The sequence below is a fragment of the Myotis nattereri genome (assembly GCF_964212035.1).
Source record: "Myotis nattereri genome assembly, chromosome: 5".
Taxonomy (NCBI): domain Eukaryota; kingdom Metazoa; phylum Chordata; class Mammalia; order Chiroptera; family Vespertilionidae; genus Myotis; species Myotis nattereri.
In genome coordinates, this window is record NC_138080.1 from 79,134,868 (window position 1) to 79,159,883 (window position 25,016).

At 45.8% G+C, this 25,016-nt stretch overlaps 1 protein-coding gene across 1 annotated transcript in view; it reads right to left on the bottom strand.

The window, feature by feature from the left end:
• The window catches only part of SPOCK1 (SPARC (osteonectin), cwcv and kazal like domains proteoglycan 1), a 496,575-nt gene that overhangs the window by 154,570 nt on the left and 316,989 nt on the right, over positions 1–25,016 (bottom strand). The window lies entirely within an intron of this gene.

Sequence of the window (25,016 nt, forward strand, 5' to 3'; positions counted from 1 at the left end):
GCTCCTCATTGAGGCAGAGAAGTGACCACAGGGGAGTCTCTGCAAAGCAAAAGCAATTGTGCCACCTCCCACCTGCAGGGCCTGACGCCTGTGAGGCTATAGCTCTCTCATAACTGCTCTCCTTGGCCAGGGAGGTGAGTTTCCCCGTGTCCTCGCCACCAAACATTTGGTTAAACAAATCAGCTTCCAGAGCAGGGACAGCAAAACTGCCACGAGAAATGCCATCCTTCCTCCACCACGGGTCCCTCCCGCTCACCATCTCCCTGCACGCAGGCAGTCATTGTTCCTCAGCCCGCCCAGGCCCAGAATCTCAGCACCATTTTCCTCAGACTGCTGCTGGGAGTGTCTCCAGGGACCTGAACACAAACATCCAAAGGCATTTCTGCTGCTTGCACCGCTCAGGGTGCGCCCTCTGTGCAGCAGCCTCAGCGCTGGAAACAGAAGCCAGGTGAGTTGTTAGGCCAGTCAGGTTGGCAACAAGGCTGCATCCTGGTCGGTCCCAGGGGAGCCACCTGGCAGAGCTTACTTCCCAAGGAACTGCTGGAGCTCAGCAGGAGGAAATGAGCTGCCAGATAAGAGAGAGGCTGCATGGAGCTCCCTGGAAAGAGGGCTCACTCTGAGCTCCTGAGCTGAGGGCTGCCTCCTGCACTCTGGGTCTGCCTCACGGGGCTGGGCTTTCTGGGTGGATCCCTCTTGGTCCTGAGGACTTCCATACAAGACGCCCCAATGTTGGTATGCCTCAGGCCGCCCTGTCCCCCACCCACCAATCCAGGTGGCAGTCCAACCAATTTGACTACTTTCCAGGACACATCCAAACCTGAACCCACAATGAAGACTTGATGACCAGGTAACAATTAATGAGGACCACGCTGGCCCTTCGCTGCCCCTTCTCACACTCCAAACCACCTCGGATGAAGTACACTTAGGGATCTCAAGAAACTTGGGGCCAGACCACTGGCAGCCAGGCCACAGGTGCCAGCCGAGGCTTCCCTGGCAGGTGCCACATAACCCTGGGGTTTTCACTGGGGACAGCTCAGAGATGGAGACTAACAGGCTGGCCTAGAGGGACGGTGCCACAACCTGCAGTACTACATGACAAGCTTTATGGCCCAATTCGCGCTTCTTTCTGCTACTGCAGCCAACTTCACAAACATGCCATGTCCACAGGGCGGCCTGCGGGGCCTCACTGGACAGTGCAGTCCCAAGGCATGTCCGTCAGCCGACATCGTGGGGAAGAACACAGACTCTCAGCCCCATGTTTCTGAGTTTGAAAGCTGGCTCTGCTGCTTACCAACCTTTCCCTTCCTCGGATGCCTCTTCTGTTAGATGGGGTAATAACTGTACTTACTGCTGCTTTTCGTTATCATGAGGATTAAATGAGTTAATATTTGTGAGTACTTAGAAAAGACCTGGTACATGTAAGTGCTTAGCACAGACGTCTTAGGTGTTTGTTAATTTAGTGCGTGTCTGTCTTTTGTCCTCAGACTGGATAATAAGCCTCCATAATAACAAGAACAATAGCTAACACTTGGCCTGTGCTTTTGACATGCAGGCAGTGAACTAAGCCCTCTAATTGGATTACCATATTTCATTCTCACAACATCCAAGAAGGCAGCTGCTGCTGATATACCCATCCTATCTAATAAAGACGGAATATACAAATTGACCATCACTTTGTGACAAAGATGGCGGCGCCCACAGCCAATAAAGAGGGAATATGCAAATTGATGCAACAAAGATGGCGGTGGCTGGGACGGATGCTTGCGTCATCGCCATGGCGACAATACAGGTGTTCCACCCTGCCCCGGCTGCTCCGGGCCTCTGGGCAGTGCGCAAAGGTGGAAGGCAGCTCCGGGCCAGAGCTAAGGCGGAAAGGCGTCTCCGGGCTGGAGTGAAGGCGGTGCCGGCAGCCAGGGGAAGGAAGGCCTATTCTTGCACGAATCTTCATGCATCGGGCCTCTAGTTTTACAAATAAAGGTCTGAAAGAGAAGTCCCTGGTGAGAAGAGCAGAAGGTATCTGACATCTAGTGGGGGGCTCCAGGACCCAAACTCCTTACCACCACAAGCCAGCAGCAGAGGATCACCTGGGATCTCCTTTTTTTTTTTTTTAAAAAAAAAAAAAGTTTTTATTGATTTTTAAAGAGAGGAAGGGAGAGGAAGAGATGGAGGATGAGAGGAAGAGGAAGAGAGAGAGAGAGAGAGAGAGAGAGAGAGAGAGAGAGAGAGAGAGAGAGACTGAGACTTGAAAGAGAAACATTGATTGACTGCCTCTAACATGCACCCCAATCAGGCATCAAATTTGAAACTTGGGCATGGGCCTTGACCAGGAATCGAACCGGGCACCTATCTGTGCACGGGACAATGCCCAACTAACTGAGCCACACCAATCAGGGCTAGGATCTCCTTTTAAAAGCTGCTGTGGCCCTCACCTCACAACATATATAAAGCCAGATGCGCCACGTACCTGAGAGGCCTTCTGGCAGAATGAGTGTTAAGGGGTAAAAGCAGGGGCAGCCAGAGGCCTGGTGCTGCCTCGGCTGGGCCCCACACACACCACCCCAGAAGGTGGGGTGCCAGCTCCGGGTAAGTGTGCACTCTGCATACTCCCTCTGAATGCAGCCACCACCCAAAGGAGTCAACTGACCAGTGGGCGTTCCATTTTCTTTCTGCAACCTTGCCATCTGTCACCCTAGCATTAGGCTACTAGTACAGTAGATCAACCACCCCTCTCCGCCCCCCCATGCTTGACGCTAGCATTACTAAAACAAACAAAAAACTCCAACCAAAACAATAAATAAAAATCATCAGTTATTTAACTCTCTATGCATACTTCCTTAAAATTTGCATATAAAATTCAAGTAGGCTAAAAATTAATTATCAGGGACTGAATACTTCAAACACATATGCGAATTATTTAAATGAACTTCACAGAACAACAAAACAGTAACAGATCATGCTGTCAGAGTTTATTTAATCACCAGGATTCATCTTGTTTTGAAAAGCAGCAACATTGGAATTTAAAGGGGATGTGCATGGTTAAAGGAGTGTGTAGGTTCCATTTAAATGTGGCCTCGGTAAGCTTTCCCAGCAGCCCCAAGGCTCAGGTGACACTCCTGAACGGTGACACTTATGAAAATCACCCAGGACAGGTTTCGGACAGAGCCATGTGGCTCCACTTCTAAAGGGAGTGATAAGGCATCAGAATAGTAAGTGGAAGAGGCTCTTTAATAAGGTGCCGGGAAATGGTGCAGGTGCGGAGGGAAGGGGCGCCAGGAGCTGGGTGTCAGGGACAACCCCGACCATCTCCTTGTCCAGGTGCTAATGATTTCCAGAGACGGTACTCTAGCATTTGCTCACTGAGCACATGCCTCGTGTTAGGATGCTGCAATCCCCGTTAGTCAGCAAAGCCGACCATGTCCCTGTGCCTCTTCTGTCTCAATAACCTGCAGGACTTACGTGGACTTAAATAGGACACTGAGCCTAGCACAGAGCAGATACCCACAGAGGTCAACGTCATCTTTCCTGCCCATGAGCAAGTGTCAACTGGCACATGATTCATGTCCAATTAATTTTTAATATTTTTTACAAAAGCTTTTCTCAAAGAAAAAAATGAATTAATTTAAAGAGAGATTTGTTGAGCAGGAAAACATTGAATTCGAAAGCCAATTAATTATAGGTTACATGTAATTTTAAAATTAATTTTATTCTTTAAGCTCACGGCTTGATCTCAATTAAGGTACTGTAGTGATATTTTAATTATCCTAATTGTTTCCGAACTTGTTTTCAGTTCAAGTTATTTTTTAATTAGCTGCATTGCTTTTAAAATCCTGACTCAAGCCTTTTCGCTGTCCTTGGGCACATCCTGCAAAGCTCACAGGCAAAGGGCCATCCCAGCTGTCGCAGCCGAGTGGGGACCCCCTCAGAGACGCTGGGAGGAGAGGATGTTCCATTTTGTGCTTAGCCCTAGGGTCCCTGAGAGCCACCAGGGCGAGTGACGCATGCTTGTGTTTATTCCATTAACGCTTGCAGGGCCTCCATTCTGTGCAGGCCCATTTTGGCAGGCAGGATCCAGCCTTCCCAGGGGTGGGGAAGACTTCCTGAGGAGACTGACATCTATGGAGAAGTGGGCTCAACCCTCATAATAGATTGAGGAAGAACCTTCTGGATAAAAAGAAGCTCCCCTTCCAGACTCAAGAGAAACCATAGCAGACATGGGACCTGCAGCATTTCACCAGGCCAGAGCCCAGGGCAGGAGGGTGAGTGAGAAGGCTGGAGAGCATGGCAGCCTCATGGCTGAGGGCCTGAAAACCAATGAGGACACTGGGGCCACGCTCCCAAGCCCCACCGTGACGACATCTTCCCATGCTGGGTATCTGTGGGCACCTGCTCTGTGGTAGAAGGGGTAGGAAGGGAAGACCTTTTACACACATTTTATGTGGAAAGTGGTCCTTTGCTAAGAATTTATATGCTCACACCCTCACCCTCCAAATGACAGCGGGGTCAGAATGGAGGTCCCAGTGCTCAGCCCCTATTGCCCATGTTTCCTCTATGGGGCCATTAGCTGCACAGAATTCTGGGAGGCAACAAGCCTAGATGGTAAGACCGATCAGCCAAGACTTAGCCTAAAACAGCCCTGTCAACGTGTGGTCCACTCTGGTGACCCCTAGAGACTTGCTCAGACAAAAGGCCACTCGATTTGCTAACAGTCGACAATTTAATGACTGTCTGTTGTCTCCTTATTGCTTTTAAGGTTGCTCTCTGCCCAAATCATGCTCATCTGAAGTTCCTGTGAAGAGCAAAGACACTCCTAGTGACTCATTAGGAGTGACTTAATGGATGACTGACAACAAAATTACCCTAAACTGTTAAAACCTCGGCATGCTCAGATCTCAAACATTTATTACAGCTTGTCTGTCCCCATGGTAACCTGTGCATGCATCTTGTTCCCACCCCACCCCCAACACACACACCCTCCAGAGGGTCTTGTTTACTAGCTGATTCGATAGAGCTTCACAGAATAAAAAATAGAAGATTCCACCCATAGTATTTTGCTGGAACCGGAGAAGTATGGCGGCGTGAAAAGCCTGTCATTGTTCTCAGCTTTCAAACCAAGGGGTGGGCCAAGTTCTCTGAGGTTGAACAAAGGGGCCTATTGGCCATGCATCTAAACAGGACAGACAGCTGAATGATGTGGATGGCTGAGCGTGTGTGCCCAGGGAGTGGGGGATGGGAGTGCGTGAGGACCGGGGACAGTCAAGGACAAAGGGACACAGGATAGAAGTATACATCTGACCAAAGATACCCCTCCTGGGACAAGACCTTTCCTTTCCCTTTAAAACAAGGGTCTGAGGACTCATTTCTTTCTTTGTTAAAACTAAGAGTGCTATGCACAGGTGTAGGGGTGTGTGTGTGTGCACGCGCGCGCGCGTGTGTGTGTGTGTGTGTGTGTGTGTGTGTGTGTGTTTCGTAGGGTGATATCAACTATTAACAGCCTTTTTTTGAGGTCAATTTTCAACCATGCTTTTAATGTTAAATATAGTTGGATGGGTGTGTGGGAGTTTATGATATTATTCCTTCAACTTTTGGGTATATTTAAACATTTTAATAACAAAAGGAAAGAAGGGTAGGAAATATCCTATGACTCACCAAGCAAATGATTTAGGCAAAAATGTGCATCTTAACGGTCTATAATAAGGGAAGATTATAAACAACTTGAATGTCCATCTGCATTAGATTGTTTAGCCTGCCATACTAAACTACCACAGATGGGGTGGACTGAATAACAGAAATGTATTTCCTCACAGTTTTGGAGGCTAGAAGGCTGAGATTAGGGTGTAGTGTGGTCACTTTCTAATGAGAGCTCTCTTTCTGGCTTGCAGGCAGCCACCTTCTTGCTGTGCCCTCACATGGCCTCTTCTAGGCACACTAGGAGAGCAAGCGAGCTCTCTGATGTCTCTTCTTACAAGAACTCCTCTCCTATCACCAGGGACCCACCCTTATGACCTCATTTAACCTCAGTGACATCCTTAGAGACCCCATCTCCAAGTATAGCCACAGAGAGGGTTAAAGCTTCAACACAAACATTCAGTCCATACACCATCTATAGGGAAATGGTTACCTTGATTATAAGACATCCCCTTATAAAATACAGGATATCCCCCCCAAAATTTATACACACTTTAACAGCTTAATTTTGAAAATGAACTGTATGTTAACTAACACTGACTTTATAATCATTTTTGGGGGGATGCCCTGTATTATCCAGCTGCTATAAAGGAGAAAGTAGGTCTGTATACTCTAACACAAGTAGATGTTTACAATGCATGGGAAAAGCAAGTTAAAGATGAGAAAACTGATTTTAAATGGCAAAGGAACTTCCTGACTTCACATGGCAAAGCCAGTACTCACAACCAGGTCTGTTTACTTCTGAAGATGCCCTTTCCTGTTCCTACTGCGCTGCTCTGAAAAGAAGCGCCGCTCCGGCCTCCCCGCACTCACACACCGGTGCCCTCCCCTCCTGCTTGTCCTGTCTCCTGGGCCTACCCTGCAATACCCTGAGAGTGAATTCAGACTCCCCATCTCCCACCAACACCAATGCTGCCTGCCCCCGACTCCTCTAGAAACATCAGTTTCCTGCTTCCTGGAGAATCTTGTCTGACACAGGGAGACAATGACAAGTCACGTCCACCAGGGGCAAGAGCAAGTGTCCAGGCTGTGAGATGCCGGCACCTGTCTCTGAGCTATGAGTTCAGGACACTCACGCCTGGTGGGACTAAAGGCAGCAGCCAGGAAGAGCTGTGTCCCTCTGCTCACATGCAAAACAAGACATAATAAAACATGGCTAATTCACACATCCGGATCATTAGAAAAGAACGTATTAAGACAGGTCTGTGAGAGTAGCTGAGGGAATACACTCCATAAAATCACAGACCACAAAACTTTACTCGGCCAGCCAATCCCTGCTTCTCCAAGCTGTCATCTCACACCTTCCCCTGTTCCCAGCTGCTCTGGGATGGTGAAGACAAGGAGCCTCATTCCATGTTTTCACCAATAAACCAACTTCCATTTCAAAATGGGATGGGGGACAGGAGGAAAAGGACAGGAGGGGAGAAGAACTAAGTGGATAGGTGGGGAAGGATGGAACATTTTATTACATAATGTATCACTTAATTAGAGAGGTGACAAAGGAGACAGGGACATCCATCAACCTGTAGAAGAATGTACTGTTATTATAATTTACCAGCGAGGAAACAGATTCTTTTATTACTGATTCACCACGGAGGAAATTGACACAGAGATGTTAAGTAACTTGTCTGCGGTCACACAGCTGGTAAATCTGGATTTCAATCTGGGTAAAAGCTGATGTTCAGAGCCACTTGGCCAGTCATGAAAACAGTTTATGAGGGGGATAAAGGTAGTGGCCACAGTACCAAGCAGTTGCATACTGAACCCTTCTGTCACCTCCCCAAAGAATCATGTCACCCACAGCCTCCCAGAAATAACCTCTTACTGTGAAGAAAGCATGGCACTATCCAAACTCAAAGCTAGATGTTGGATATTTGAATAAACTTACATGACTTTTCTACTGAAAACAAAAGTCAACAATTCTCTTCAAGGCAATCCTGATGCCCAGTGAACGTAGTCTCTCCACGACTGAGGAAAGAACACCTGACAGGGACTGGGTAGCTCATGAGGCTCCTCCTGTGAAGGTTTTATGAGGCGTGCATATGGCCACACTGATGGGAGCTACACAACGCCCAGCATCAGACGGGACAGAGCAGTAGGAACATCAGGGCCTGAGAATTGCCTCTATTCTCAGTACAGGAACAAGACACCACCTACAGATAAGTCTGAAACTTCTCATTCATCAAAGTGGCCAGGAATTATTAAAATGTTATAACAGTAAAGATGCTTAGATTCTATTTCATTGTAATTGACAGAAATTATTCATAAGGCATTTATGAATAAAGGGGAAAGGGAGAATTACTTAAACTACCTAAGAACCAGTTCTATAACCTAGGAGAATAAGAGGACATTAATAGCACAGTAAAAATAAAATATTTCCAAGAAGAAGGTATACTTAAATGTACTGTAGCTCATAAAGTCCATCTTTTCTATCTGTGCTTCACTTCAATGCAATTAAAATTATTATAAAACACAGAGCTTTTCCCAGACCAAAGGCATCCTGAGAACTAACTCCATTGGTGCCGATGAGCATAATTCTGCCATTATTTAGCAGCCACGGTTGTTGATCATGTGAGAATGGAGAAACTCAGCCACTCCACCAATTTCAAGGAAAAGGTTAAGTGAGCCCAGAAGAAACAAGCCCATGAGTGTGGGTCACAGAGATGTGGCAGGGCAGACGCACAGCTGAGTCACCTCCTGCCGATGTAACCTTGGTAGATTACTCAAGCCTCAGGATTCACACAGGTGCAGACAGACAGATCTTCTGCACCGGACTATTGTAAGGATCTGATCGGATAATGCCTGAGCATTGCCTAGCATGGGCCTGGCACATACTGTGTGTCAGTTATCATCCCCATCACCCTCACCAGCTGGCTCTCCAAATAGAGAAGTGGATGTGCATGAAGGGCAAGGAACCTGGACATTTCAGAGACTCCAGATCCTGGAGCTGTGATGCTGTCCAGCCTTTACAATCCAGGTGGTAGACTCAGCTCCTCAAGAAGAAACACCCAAGCTTCATTTTGAATATCAGAGTCCACTTTACCCAGACAACTTTTGCTGATTAACTAGACCCTCAGCACTGCTAAAATCATTTTGTGACAACTAGGAAGTTCGTACATCGCTAGCAGAGCCGTGCTCTGCCGTGTCTCATCTCAGGTTATAAAGTCCGGGAATGAAGAATTAACAGCTCCCTCCTACCCCCAAATTCTGTGCACTAAGAGCTCATACAACAGAACCTATACACAAGCCTACAGGTTATTTATGTTTGTTTATTTATTTGTTTTGAAAGAAGGTCTTTGGGCTTTGAAAGCCTCTCTCGGAGAGTCATGGAGTGCGAGTGTGAAGGTATCCTAAGGGCCTACATTCAGGCACCATAGGTAATCCAGGAAAAAAGAGAAAATAATTATGAAAAAGGAATCTGGCAGACACTTTGGAGACAAGACAGGGGCTTGAGTTCAGGGAGGTTGGTAACATGGGGCACGTTGGGGAGAATGGGCCGGCAAGGTTCTGCAGGGCGGGTTTGGTGTACAAGGCTGGGGCGTTCCAACCCTCAGTAAGCACCTGTCCATGGGACTGCCTCCTGCCCTGTCCTGCAGAGCCCGAGAGGGCAGGGGCGGAGTGAAACTGGAACAGTGAAGTTGACAGGGGAAGCCTGCCCCAGGCTGGAGATAGGGATGCTCATGTGACTTCTCAGAGTCTTAGATGAGGCCGCCACTCCCACAGTGCGGCATCGGTAGGCGTGGAGCCTCAGTGAAGAACTCCAGTGAGGCATCGTGCTGCTCATTCACCAGTCTCCTCCCCAACAAGTCAAAAATCAGCAAAAGTGGGGATGGAGGTAGTCCCACTCCAGGTATCTTCCACAGCCGGTCTCCTTTCCTGTTTTCCACAGTCTAACCCAGGGGTGGGCAAACTTTTTGACTCGAGGGCCACAATGGGTTCTTAAACTGGACTGGAGGGCCGGAACAAAAGCATGGATGGAGTGTTTGTGTGAACTAATATAAATTCAAAGTAAACATCATTACATAAAAGGGTACGGTCTTTTTTTTTCAATAGTTTTATTCATTTCAAACGGGCAGGATCCGGCCCGCGGGCCGTAGTTTGCCCACGGTTAGTCTAACCCAATCTTACTTCTCAGACTGTGGTGAGCCAAGGACAGTGCAAATCTACCATGGATCTCCCTGCAGCATCTGCTTTACTGGATGGTAGGGAACTTAAAACTACTATGGAATAGACTGCAAACTTCACATAAATCTGTCTAAAAGAGACTTCAAAAATGTATGTGCTCACAGTGAGTTCCGTCCCCTGGGCCTCAGAAGAGGTGCTTGCTCTTACTTACCCTTAGGGGTTCTTTGGTAGAAAAGTTTAAGAAGTGTTGAAAGCATTTAGCAAGTTTAAAGGACCTTAGAACAGCAATTTTCAACCTTTTCATCCATGGCACACATAAACTCATTACTAAAATTATGCAGTATATGAAAAAATATATTTTTTACCAATCTGACAAAAATAGGCATAAACTTGATAGATTTACAAAAAAAAATAATAATAATTGCCTACCCTTTTTGCTCCAAAGTGACTTTTTAAAAAAATCAGATGCCTATACTTGTATATAAGGATTTCTGGTACCAAGAATTAACCAATCAGATGCAACCATATTAAACAACATGACCAATAAGATGCCACTCTACTATATGACGTATAAATGTTTGTTTCAAGACAGGGCATTCACACTGGACAGTTATTGTTGTGTTGGCTGTTGTCATTTTTTGATTTGATAATCTAAAGGAAGAGAGGTTAGTGCCCCTGACTCAATAGTCAGATATTGCATGTTTCAAAAATTCTTGTGGCACAGCAGTTGAAAAATCACTGCCCTAAAATGAGGGAGCTCTCCGGGGTACTGATATCTAAAATGGAAAATCAATAGCAGTAAAACTACATACAAAGACCTCTCAGAAGCAAATTGTTCATTCGTGCAGGACCAGAATGCTGCTCCAGTTAAAGCTGGTTAATCAAAAATGTATCCTGTGCCCTGGAACAGAATCCCCATGCCATCTGTTCCCAGGGACCTCAGGCCCACTGGTGAAAAACCCTGTGTTTTTTTTTTTAGTAAATTAACCTCACATAATTCAGAGCTTTTTGAGAGCCTTCAATGTGCCAAGCATTGGGTGAGGTTTACTAATGAGTTACAGGGTGTTTGTGGCTCCCCAGGTACGAATATCAAAATTAGAGCTGCTATTTCTTTCATCCATCTACCGTTAATTTTTCGGAAACATTTGGCTCTGGATTTATAAATGGGAAATTGGAGACTATTCATTTCCAAATCTTTTCTTTCTCCAATCAGGGAAGGTTCATTTCTGCTTCCTCGGGATGGTTCCCAAGGTTATTAAATTCCATTCCTTAACTGATACCATTAAAGCAATCATGACAAAGTTAGTGCTGATTGGACCTTGGGTTTCCTGGGGTACCTTCTAAGCTGCTAGAAACTACCTCAAGCTGAGAGAAGAATGGCTGCATCGCCCACTGAAGGGTTCAGTAAGTGCTGCATCATTGAAGTCTATTGCATTCGTGTTATTCCTCAGTTTGCTTGCATCCCACACTGTTCACTCATTGCTAAAATACTTTCCCATGTGCATCAAAATAAGCTGAGCAATTCACAGTTTTAACCTTGCCCACAACCAGCTTTCTTTCCCGTCTGTCTCTTCACCAACGTGCCACTCAATAGCCAATTGCCTGCCTTACACTATTCTAAGATAAGGCGTAGAGTGCTAATCAAAATATAAATCAGGTCTTAATTGTGCATGGGAGACAGAGGCAACGATAAATAATGGGCAAACACCAATGAGGTTTCCTAAAACATAGAATAAACACAAAGAGTAAAACATTTCATTTTCATTCTTCAGCAATAAATACTGAGAACCCAGCAGGAAAGATGGAGCAGGGAGATAGTCATCTTTAAATACCATAATGGCTGTAAAATTTTTTTCACTTAAGAAGATAAATTGATGTTCTTGTTTTTGTTAAAATTATGAATTTTAATTTTTTAAGAGTTTCATGACTATGTCCACCAGAAACTTCCCTGCCAGAATTGAGTTTCCTTTCCCAGCCTATATTTTCCTCATCCTCCAATATTTGCCCTGCCTTTAGTTACATCGAACAACTCACAAACCTCAAACAGTCGCTGTGCTTTCATGCCTCTATAGCCCAGACTTCATTGTCCAATACAAAGAATCAGTCCATTCTTATGATCACCTTATAAGGCCAATATTATCTCCACTTGAAAGATGAGGGGAAAAATCAGAACTTGCCAAAGACCATGCAAATAATAAGTGGCCAAGCTGGGATGTGACTCTAAGTCAGTCAAAATCCAATAGAAGCCCCAGGTGACCAAAGACAGTGCCTGTGCTCCTCACCACTGCCTGCATGTCACGTAAACAGTGAAGTTTCTTGTATTCATGTTGTTTCTCTGTTTGCTTGTGTTCTACACTGGTCAGTCATTGCTAATATACTTTTCTACGTGCCTCCAAATAAGCTGAGCAATTCACAGTTTTAACCTTGAATTGCTTAGCTCCTAAACAGTGTCTGGAATATCACGGGGCTCAGTGACAGTTGTTGAATGAGTGTGTGAATGGCCCCTGGCCCATGAACTTAGTCAATCCTCTATCCTTCTCTGTGAGGCCAGGGACCAAGTGTGGATCATCATTGCTAAACCCCAAGTCCCCTGACATGTGTCTGCTCTGAGAGAGATGTTCAGAAAATGCAGAATAAACTGCCTGTGCTAGTAGTTCTCTGGATGAATGTTTTAGGTTGGGATTTCTAGGTCACTGAGATTCAGAGCTAGAAGAGTCCCGGAAGCATCTGCCCCAGACCAACACATTCATATTTAACATAGGAAAGACTTTAACCCACCAATTCAGCAAACATTTATGACACTAATTTTACATGCCAACTACTATTCTAAGCACTGGGCATTCAACAGATGGGTAAGACAGAAGCCCTTGCTCTTAAGCAACTGACATTCTGGTAGAGGGGATAACAAGAGAGGAAGAAAGGGAAAGGAGGGAGAAAAGGAGGAGTGGAGGAAGGCGGGCAGTCAGGAGAGGGAAAAAGAAACGAAGAAGGGGGGAGTTAGGAAAAAATACATGAGATAGATATGAGAGCTAGGCAGCTAATTTTAAAAGAGTTACACAGTAGACAGCTCCTGAGTGGTCACATTGGATTGAATAGTCAGGGAAGACCTCTCTGAAGAGGTGACATTTAAACCATGATTTGTCAAGAAGGGAGAACTTTTGAAAGTTGGTTGAGAAACATTACAGTAGAGGGACTGCAAAGGCCCCAAGTGGGAAGTGACCCTGGAGTCTTAGGCAAAGGAACAGGTCTGGACAGATTGCATGACTTCTCCATAGACACACAGCTGGTGTAGGACCAGGACTTGCCTCTAGAAAGGCCAATTCTTAGATGTGTGTCCTTAGAGCAATGACTTCCAGATAGCTGAGCAACATGGGGAGCTCTAACTGAGGTGCATCAGCAACCACATGCTGGCCTTGCCCCGGCCTGAACTCACCTTCATGAAACTACCGCACCATGGCGGGCCAGGGGCTCTGCTTCAAAGCAGTGGTCTTGACTAGCTATTGCTCAGGTTTCAGAAGCGAAAAGTGAACAGCTGGAGACAACCAAGATCTCAGGCTTCCTCCACACTGCCTTTGCTCATGTAAACAAACCACCAATGTGTGTGATATGCATTATATGAAAAGGTCAAAGGAGCATGAACTTAGTGCTCCAGACAAATCTAGTTCCATAGCTGAGCTCAGCTCCTTGGGTGCTGCATGACTTTGGGCATATTATGCAGCCTCTCTGGGCTGTGAAGGTGAGTGCCAACATCTCCCTTACATGGTGGTTAGGATGAGAAAATGTGTCACAGGCTGAACATTGATCTTAGTAAGTGCTCACTAACTGCCAATTCCATTTTTTCTCACATGATTCTTCATTAACATTCCTTACAGTTGCCCCCGTCCAAACTGGACCCCTTTTCTTCTTCAGGTTTCACTACCAGGGCATCTTTAAGCCAAGGCACAGCCTTGAAATAATCTTGCCTCAAATCTCTACTTCCCAGAAAACTTCCAGTGATCCGCCTCTGCTGCCAACATGGTCCTGTTCTCTGCAGAAGCCCCTCCAGTGATGGTCCCCCATCGCTATCCAGTCAGCGTGGACTGCACCCTCACCGTGCCCCGCATCAGAAACCTGCTTGCTACACTAAGCCTTCATCCTCGCTCTGGCTCCCCCTCCATTCAGTGAGGTCAGGCTAGAAACGGACACCTGCACTCTGAAATGTACAGAACAGAAGGAAAGGAGAAAAAAACACATTGAAATAAAGGAGATCCCCTTTTCCCAAAACCCTGCTTCCCTATGCAAATGTGTAACAGAGACTTTTGGCATCAGATCCCACTGGCTGGGACTGAAGCGCCATCAGGCCTTTTGTGGTCCTGAAAAGCTAATGAGAGGATGTGTTTCTGTGTAATCCAAACAGTCTCCATTTCATGCCCAATCGTTTTTTAAATGGGCAACAAATCTCCCTGGTGTGTTCCTTCCTCTGACAAACAAAAACTCCGTCTGGTCGCTTCATGGGCCCTGCCCAGTCATCAAGAGCAAGGGGACCCTGATGCCAAGTCAAAGTGCCCATCACAAAGGCACGCCCGTCGGGCCATCACTCTCTCTCTCCAAACAAGTTGCCCTTATTGGAAGCTGAGACCAAACCCAGGATTTTGAACGCAGACTGATGAAGCAACCCAATAATTTGTAACTTATTTCTGAATTGCAAGTTGACCACATTTTAGATGAAGTTTACTACTGTTTCAGACAATGCAGTTAACAGATGGAGTATGGCAGAGCTTCATTGGATAAGGTAGAAATTCCCAGAGCCACAAGTAAGGAACCCCAGAACTGCATTCATGGGGAGGCAGGAGAAGCAACTTTATATCCTGAGAAGCAGGGAAGGCCTGCGGTGGAATGGCCACCAAGTGTCGTTGCAAAATGAAGGGACATGTTGGGCATGGTCTCATGTGCTCAGCTGGGACCTGCTACTGTGGGCTTCCAGGGTCATAAATATCATCTCAGCCCATGCCTTCCCTCACAATTTGCATATTCATCTCTCAGTGGATAATTCCTTATGGGAACCCATCCCCTTAGCAACACTCTCCCTTGACTTCAAAAAGGAAATCGATAGAACAGACTTTACTCTAAAGCAGTCTGACATCCAATAATTCATCTATTTGTTAAGCACAGGCTCTCACTGAGCTCTATTACGTGCCAGGCATCATTTCGGGTGCTGAACAAGAGAGGGCCTATCCCCCAGGCTGTCTGTGAGGCTTACAGACCCATGAGAGCTGCCAGGTACCTGCCACATCTGATTGCATGGCATCCTTACAGCAACCCCATGGGGCAGGTGTTACTCTCAGGGTTGTTGTACAGCCAAGACAATGGAGGAACTTGTAAAGACAGGACAAGGCACCTGTGCAGCATCTAGAGCCAGAAGGGGTGGAGCAAGAACTCAGAAGTGGAACCAGAGCCACCCTGCACCAGAGACCATAGAGCCCGGGCCCAGGCCCCCTCTCCCATGGGTGCACTCTGACAGTGCTTTTAAAGTTTTGAGCAAGTTGCTAGAAATAAAAAAAAAAGTGAGAAAATATCACAGAAAAACCCAGTACACATTTCTGGATTACTTTAATTGGAAGTGGTAGCCACACGTGGGCTTGCATTTCCACGTTCCCACTCGGCTGCTCCCTTTGCCTCGTCAGCTTCTCTCTGTGCGCCTGTCTGGCCTGCGTCCCTTCCTCTCTCCTCTCCTGCATTAATTGCCTGCCTGCTCCCTAAAGGCACTGCTCTTTCTACCACCCATGGCTCCACAGGAACATATTTTTTCTTCACTAAATAAACAACTGTACCATTCAAATTCTATACTTATGTCACTTAGCAAAGACTCCCAAGACAACTGGGATGAAATGTCCCATAAGGGTTAGTTTTCCTTAGTTTAAAAGCAGTTTTCAGTCCATGTATTTCAGTGTTTGCCAAACAACATAACTATTTTTTTTTTTTTAGCTTTACCAGGCTAATTATTCCTCCTCTGAATTTCCACATCTGTGTGATTAACGTAGCAATCCCTGCCCTGGAGAATTTCCCCTCCTCATAGATGTGGCTCTGCCTTTCTCTTGGAGTCCTGACTGCCTGTCTTCATGCTGTCAGGCTTCAGAGGTGACTCTATGGCAGGGGTGCCAGAGGGACCTCTTCCCTTGGTTTTCCTGGGTGGGGCTGTCTCCATCAAGTATCCCATGTGGTGGGGGAGGACACCTTCCACAGGCTTCCCTCTCTGCAGAGGTTCCTATTCGTCGCTAGGTCTGAAATCAATGCCCTGTCAACATCACAGCCCATAGGCGACCATTTCCTGGGCACCAACATCGGAAACCATTTGAATAAATAGAAATTCCTTTGGATGAAAGGTTGGTAATCAGGGTTTGTAAAAGGACAGGCTTCAGAGGGTCTAAAGCCTGAACCCAAAATGTTATGTGCATTTCTGTGATGTGAGACCCAGAGTGGATGTTTACTTTCAATCCTTCATCCCCCTTCCTAATAGCACCCTGTTTCCTTACATGGAATCTTCTCCCCACTGGGCAGAGGCTAGGCAGGGCTGACCACTTCCCACCAAAAAGGAGAAGACCCCTAGGCAAACCCCATCCTTCACCAGGCAGCCCTGTGATGACTTGTTCAGGGGGATCGGTGGCCAGAACACCTGGGGCCCAATTCAGAGAAGGCAACCACCAACCCCTAGAGCAGCTTCTCTGGGTGTCACAAGGGAATGATGGTGGCAGAGGCTCTCAGATTAGTAGACACAGCTCCAGTCACATAAGCAGACTGACGTGTCTCTCCATCCTAAGTCCAAGTTCTCAGCCTAGAATCCAGTCCAACTGGAATCAGGTGTCCACCTTGACCCAACCAACTGTGGTCTGAGTGTGGGGAAAGCTCTTAGAGAGCAAACATGGTCACCAGGGGCCCACCCAGAGGACTTCCTTCTACTTTTTTTGATGGAGATACACTATTTCTAAAGAATGCCTACTTTTCATTGGGAAGGACATCAACCTCAGGTTTTATATGAGACAAGAAAATAAGGGCATCTTCAAATGGGACCACCTCTGCTTTGAATAGTCAGAGCCATTGGAAGAAATACCTTAGAGTTGACACTTGATGTCAAGTGACTGTTGTCTCAGCAGTTTCCAAATACAGCTGACCGGGTTCATGCTCAACCTCCCAATGTTTCAGACAAAGTACATCAGGCCTCCCGTGCTCCTCTGGAGCCACTACACTCTCCCCCAGACAAAGGCAAACCTCCTGTCCCATCAACCCGCGCTCACACGTGTATTTCTTTGGACTCCAATGGCAATTATTGCTTATGTTGTAAAATCATCATGGCTTCCATATGTAAATTTAATTATGATTTATATTTTGATTTATGTTTCTACCAGTTTTTGTCTTGTGTCACCTACCAAATTGTAAGCTCCTGTCTTATAAATATTTTTTTCTTCTCTCAGAACAGTGAGTATCACACTTCTGTTGACAAAATATTATCAAAAAGTTTATAATAAGCACATTGTTTATAATATCCCAGCACCATGGAAAATGCTATTTTCTCCAAACTGTTTACGTATTCAAAATCCCTAAGACGTGCCAACAACTAAGATGTAAGCAAGACAGAAAATTTTAAAAGCCTATTTCTTCCATCAAGTATTCAGTGCCACAGCTCCCCAATTTCCATGATGTAAGTATAAGATCCAATCGCTGTCATAGTCTAATATCTAAGAGCTGTTGTTTCATAGCCTCATCTTCAGTGATATATTATACATAGAATTATCTGTGCAAATCCAGGGCCCTGGCACAATATTTAGAGCTAGCTTTATATTTTTACTTTGAAGCTGGTGAGAAAGTTGTTTTCTTTCTCTTTTCCTCCATCCCTAGGGGAAAAGGAACCTCTGATCAATGTATATTCCCATTTCTCTAGTCTCTTGAGAAAACCTTCTGGCTTCATAGAATGCCATCTGATGTCAGACTGGGGAAGAATATGTGCTTAGATCAGGGGTTATATGCCCCCGCCTTTTCAGGAGACATCTGGCAGTGTCTGGGGACCATCTGCTTGTCACAACTGAGTGAGAAGGGGGGCAGGATGCTACTGGCACTACTGGCATTTAGTGGGTATAAGTCAGGGATGATGTTCATCTTTCTACAATCTACCGGACAGCCCCACACAACACAGGATCATCTGGGCCAAAATGCTGTGATACCCTAGCTTAGATATACAAGGCATGTTGGGAGGAGCCATTGTTCACAGCATTCTTTGATGCTACAACCATTTCTATATGAGGATTGGGGAGTCAGTGAGCCTGGCTGGACCTGGAGGCACAAGGAAGAGGGAAAAAGGGAGTGGTCTTTGTCCCTAAAGAACCCCCAGAGAGCATATCTATCCCAGGTCAGCATGGGAAGGGTCCTCCAGAAATTATAAAAACCAGTCTCCCATGGTGCTCTTGAGGAACAGGGTCCAGAGAGGGAAGGCTGACTTTTCTAAGGTTCATAAACAAACTAGCTGCACAGCTGAAACCAGAAACCTGGACTCCTACCCTAATCTCATTGTTCCATCTACTCAGTCAAGCTGATCGAAACGAAAAAAGGAAGCATAGCTCTCAAACTACCACTGGTCTTCAACTTCATTAATAGAGATGGAAGCTAGAGGAAACCTTTCTGTTCCAAGAGGGAACCAGATGCACAATCTGAAAATTAGAAGGCAATAGACTTATTCAATAACAAATATGTATTTAGCACCTACCATGTGCCAGGCAGTGGTTTAAGTGCTGGAAATAGAGTAGTGAATGGGAGGGTCAAAGTGCCTGCTGCCATGTGACTTACTTCCTAGTGATGCCTGCAAGAGTGGCAGGCATGGCCACCAGGGAAAGGCAAAGAGCTAAGGCCAAAGATAAGAGGAATTTGAAGGTAACATGCTCTCCAGGGCTCAAGGACCTATAAAAAGGCAAACTTCTTAAGTACTTTTAGAAAGGATGTTTTAGGATGAGACAACACTTTTGCTTCAGGTCCTAAAACTTTCATAGGTCACTAACTATTTCACTACCCAGTAATTACCTAATAATGCATCACTAGGTAATGCAATAGTAATAGTAATAGTAATAACTATCAACATTGACATAGATATATGTGCAGGACACTGTGCTTGGCACTTTCCAATCTCATCAAATCTTCATAACTACCTGTGATTAGGTGTTAGTACTTCCATTTATAGATACAGAAACATGGGTTCAATAATGTAAAATAATTAGTCCAAGGTCACATAGCTAGAGGAATTCACACCTCAAAACTCTATTGTCTTAATGAAGAGGCTTATGGCATCAGGACTTTCTAAGCTTTCAGAGTTAAGACCTACTAGTCAGCACAGTGGCCAATCAATGCCAATGTGTGGCTCAATTCCTACCATGACTCAAGTTTCTCTACCATGGCCTAAATGGCATGCCTGCAGTTTATCCATAAGGTCTATACCAAACCACTATCCTCATTAATATAGATTATATGTCTTTCTGTTCAATGTGGCTTCTCAGAAAATTTAAGTTGTCAACACCCCATATATTTCAAACTCATGCATTTCATACAGACCGTAAAAAGACACTCTGGAGTGAGGACCACCTTGTTTGAAATGTAAATGTTCAAACACTGTTAAACCCTGAAAAGCAGGGAGGTTACATGAAGTATTCATTTGAACACCATCAGGCAAGACAGATGGCTTGCTGCCCCATAAATTTTCACCACTAGATTAAATTTTGTTAATGGGACCAAGAACATTCACAAAAACCCATTTTACTCCGTGAATATTGGATCTAAGTCATTACTTCTCTACCAGATTAAGTTTATCTTTGTATTTTTTTAGTCCTTGTCAAGAATCTCATGAAATGTCTCAGGCACACACCCAAGAAAGCCCACATGAGGAGCAGTACAAGCAGAACAGCAGTCAGAACACAAGTTGACCAACTCTGCTGGCTCTATGAGCACTTCCTGAACGAATGTGCGAGCATCTCATTCAACCAACATCTACAGAACACCTGCCATGTATCAGAAAGAACGTGCTTTTGCATGGTTTGTCTCATGTAAACTTCACCAGAAGTCTGGGAAGCAAGAGTTACTTCTCTCATCTCACTAATCAGAAAAGATCTGAGGCTCGACTGACCACTGCCCTGGGTCACACAGTGGGAACATGACCAGGCCAAGATTCAAATCTATTTTTTGTTCTCAGTCCATTCTTTCTCTCCTTTCACTGGTAGTCCTATTTCACCAATCATTTGAGAAAGCTCTGGCCTTGAGGCACTTAAGATTTTATAGGGGAAGAGATGTACCCAGGCAATGCAGAAAGTAACATTTACAGAATAGCACCACATACCAGGCACCTGACTGGGCTCTCTGCAAACACTACCCAAAAGCCACCAAGTAAAGTAGGTGTTGCTATCGACTTAATTGTGTCCTTCTCCAAATTCCCATGTTGAAGCTCTAACACCCAACATGATGGTATTTGGAGATGGGACCTTTGGGAGTAATTCGAATTAGATGAGGTCATGGGGGTGGGGGAACGGCTCAAGATGGGTTTAGTGCCCTTATGAGAGGAGGTACCAGAGAGCTCCCCAGCTCGCACTCGTTCCCTGCGAGCTCAGAGAGGAGGCCATGTGACGACAGGAAGAGGCTCTCACCAGAACCTGAGCATGCTTGCACCTTGATCTCTGACTTCCAGCCCAGGAACTGTGAGAAAATCAACTTCTGTTGTTCGAGCCATTGAGTTTACAGTATGGTAGCCTGGGCTGACTAATACAGGTACTATGACTATCACCATTTTAAAGATAAGAAAACTGAAGTGCAGAGAGGCTATGAAAGGCCCTTAAGTGCACAAGGTAATAAACTTCTTCAGACCCTGCTGTGGGTGGCTGCAGAGCCCACACCACTAACTCTGCTCTAACACACACACACACAGGGAACCAGCCACGGGATGTCCCCACCACAGGGATATAAATGCATGTGTTCTAGGGGAACCGGGGGGTGGAGTATCCTGGGGAGTGAATGGGCACCCTCCTGTGGGCACCTCCACCTGGGCATCACCCAGCTGTGCTCCACACCTTGTTCTCCCCTGGGTGGCCCCCCTCTGGACAGCCTCCTGTGGCCCACACTCAGTTCGCCATGCCGGGAAGTCGCACAGTCATCCTGTTACCATTCAGCATATCTTTCTCCCAGAGCGTGAGCTCCCCGAGGGCAGAGAACTGTGCTCCCGCTGCCTCCACATGCCGGCTGCAGAGCAGGCACTCAGTAACTGTTTGCTGAGCTTAACTGTGAGGCAACATTTCTGAAACCAGCACACAAAGGGCAGGCATTGCTGTAAGGCTACGTGAAGGGTCAGAACCTAGCTCATGACAGGGGCTCTGTAAATGTTTGCTGAATAAAGGAAAATCCACACATGGTTTTAGGCAACCTTAAGCTGTCTGTATTTACAGCCAGCTTTAACTCAGTCTTAGACAAAACTAGGTGTTAAAAAAAATTACAAGTGAGAAAAAGTTTATAAAAATGAAGAGGAAAATGCCAGGCCAGCACACAGTAAGCATTCAGCAGTGGTCTTGGACTAGCTGGACTCAGCAGCAGACACCTCCTAGCCACAGTGTGAACTGCTATTCCCATCTGAGAGGCCCATGTGACAACCGAGTGCCTTTCTGGTAAACATATGTTGTCTGGTACCTCCAATTATAGAGGTTATTGCTATTTAAAATCACATTAAGAGCACCAGAGCAGCTGCTGGTGTGCTGCGCATGTCTCACATCTTAAATCACCCGGATAGTCAGCCACCCTGGCCAGCAAGTAGCCTGAACACCCAGGCGTTGAAGTGGCAGGATTTTATACTTCCCTTCTATTAAAAAACACACACCTTCCTTCTCAAGGAACTCAATGATGATTTCATTTAAACCCTAATGCAGCCCTGGCCTTCAACACCAACCCAAATCACTTCTAAATGTTCCAGATGGATCAAAAAACAAAATAACATTCTACCAATTTCCAAAAAGATGGTAAGAGTGACCGTCAAACTTAACCCATAGGTAGAGCAAGCTGTCTTATGTGAAAATGCAGATACTTCGCTGTGCCCTTCCATTCATTGGATGCCTCCGTGATGGCAGCATAATTAGGATTTGCAAAACAAGACCCTCCTGGGTCCATCCCTCCATTAATAGACAGGGCTAGATGCGGTGAGGGAAATAGTAACTATCTCAGCTCCCATGTAGAAAAAACAATTATCCAGAGGGCCCTCTCCCTGCAGGAGAACGAGTTCTCTGCACATCAATATTTCATGCACTGTCATCTGTGCATTATTTCACAAAGCAATTGAGGGGATGAGTTTATTTTAATTTTCAACCTTTCCACCGGAGACCCAGGTCTATAGTACCTGATGCTGGAGCTCAGCTGGCAATCATACAGATGTATGTACTGATTTTTTGAGGCCAGGGAGCTATTTCCAGTTTTACCTACACACTCCCAATGTCTAATTTTTATTCCTTACCCCAGGGACACCCAATCATCATCTATTTGTGCTGACAGAAGTGAACTCACTTCAGAATCCAATAAACAGTGATACAATTGATTAGTAGATCACCAGACCTTCACTGAGTGCTACACTGGGGGATACAAAGCCTACAAACCGGGGTCACTGCCCTCATGGAACCTACAGGCCCCTGAAGAGACAAGATGAAAACATATGGACAGGAAAACAGTGGAGACTGCAAACCAGCGGAGGCCACGGCTGACTATCACGCTGGTGGGACACAGGACCCTGCCGGGGAAAGGCATGATGGGTCCCTTCTCTCTGTCCAATGTCTACCGCCCTCCTCCAAGCACCCGCTCTCCCACCTGTGTGCGGTGTGAGTGGGAATGAAGCTCCCACTGATGTTTGCCTCTCACCTGTGGGGGAAGGAACCGGGCACTTCTTTTCCCTGAGCATGGAGTCCTCAGAGAATGACTCAGAGAAAATCCAAAGATCAAATTCAAGATCAAACAAGGTGACAGCACGTGGACCTGACCGTTTCCAATGCCTGACTCTCTGCAAAGCCCTCAGTTTCCACCCAGTGTCCCCTCCTGCCCAGCCATTCTTTGAGCTGCTGCCATCCTTTCTTAAGCTTTCTTAAGTCAACAGAGTTGGTGTCTGCTTCTTACAACCATGACGTGGCCTGATCAAGCACTCGAGAGCTGTTTGTTGACAGAGAGATTGAAGATGCAATACAGTTGCTACTCCATCTCATCACTGGGGCTGGGTTAGCCCACCAGCTGACTGCACATGTGCTTAGGATACCAATGTTTCATAAGACTGCAATTCCAATGAGAAAAACAACTCAACACCACCAGGCTGTGGAGCAGAATCATGGTAAACATCAGAACTATATTGGTCTTTTTTGCATTTATTTGTAAGTTAGCATTGTTTGTATTTTGAATTACATATGGATCCTCGAAAATCTAGCCTGGCTCTGCTTATTGAACAAATATCTGCGCATTTATCATATCTCCTTAACCAGGTTACTCACTCCTTTAAGGTAAAAGCTAAGCAACATTTCTTGTCGCAAATATCTAGCTATCACATATGTAGCACCATCCCTGTGTTAGGTGGTTCCTAAATTCTGTGTATGCCTGTTACCAAAGTGAGCATGATTATTACCATTTTATAGTAAAGGGAATGGAGGCCCAGGAGATAAGTAACTGGCCCTATTTACATAGCAAGTAAAAGACAGAGGTAAGACCTGAACCCACTCTAAGAGATGCAGGAGCTTCTGTGTCCAACCCAGCCACCAAGTTATGCCACCTCAAAATTACTCTCAGGCACATATTATGGCACCTTTTGAATCCAATGATTAAGTCCCAGCGACAAAAAAAGAAACTCAACTGTTCTCAAGTCAACTCCCATTTCCTGCCTAGGCTTCCCCTTGAACCTTCTCTCACTTTGATGCCAGCTCTTCCACAGCAGCTCATGCCAGCAGGTAACAATCCACATTTAGCTGAAACCTTCATCTTCAAGTTTAAACATATTTCTCCTTGCTCCACGGGGAAGAGACAAGCTGACCTAACTCTGTGGTATAATTGGCTTTCATATGCTTCAGGACAATTACTAGGTCTCCCTGCAGGCTTCCTTTCCTGAGGCTACAAGTCCTAATTATTTTTCATATATGTCCTAATTCCCAACTGCACAGGCAGATCTGTTGCATTCTTTTGAACCATGTCCTAGCTGTCCTCTGCAGTTAGTGGTCCTGACACGTGGTGTTGCGCCCTGGGACGGGTCTTGCCTATCCTCTTGTCTTGACTCAGGTCTCTACCAGAGGGACAGAGGTGCAGAGGTTCCTGGCATATGAGATGGGTTAAAAAAAAAAAAAGCTCCTAAACCCGCCCCTCCTACCCCATCAATTTTCCAATGACCACCCATTTTTATGACCATGATTTAGATCTGTGTATGGGATATACATCAGTGCATGTGTGTGTGTGTGCGCGCGCACACACACACACACATTTGTTTATGACAAGCAATAAGCAGTGACTCCTTTGGGGAAAATGCATAACTGGTTCAAAACTCACAATGAAGTTAAAATGTATTTGCAATAATAGTAGAGGCAGGAGGCATGCACTGCCCATCTAACTGATGCTGACTCTAATGCCATAGAAAGAAACTTCCGGACCTGGATATCAACCCCAGGGGACTGCCAAGAGCATTAGACTTTCACCCCGCCTTCCTAATGACAGCATTAAATCTAAGGCAACAACTATTAAAATCACCAACCCATCTTGCTTTATAAGCTCATAAAATGAAAAGCACCCAGGAAATCCCACAGTGATGTTTCACTTGTCATCAGGGAGAAGATCCTGTTCCTTCATCACAAAAATGCCAGCATGCCCTCAGTTATCGTAGGCACTTAGGGCATCTTGAATGGGCTCAGGGTAAGGGCTCCCCTCTGGTTCCCCAACCCCTGGGGGAAGGAGGCCCGCTCCCCGCTTGGCAGCAGACACAATAGCAAGTGTGGTGTGACATGACTTAGCCCAAGCCCTGGAGGCTGGGAAGATCCTTGCACGTCTCCACGGACATCTAGACCACGGGTGGGCAAACTTTTTGACTCGAGGGCCACAATGGGTTCTTAAACTGGACCGGAGGGCCGGAACAAAAGCATGGATGGAGTGTTTGTGTGAACTAATATAAATTCAAAGTAAACATCATTACATAAAAGGGTACGGTCTTT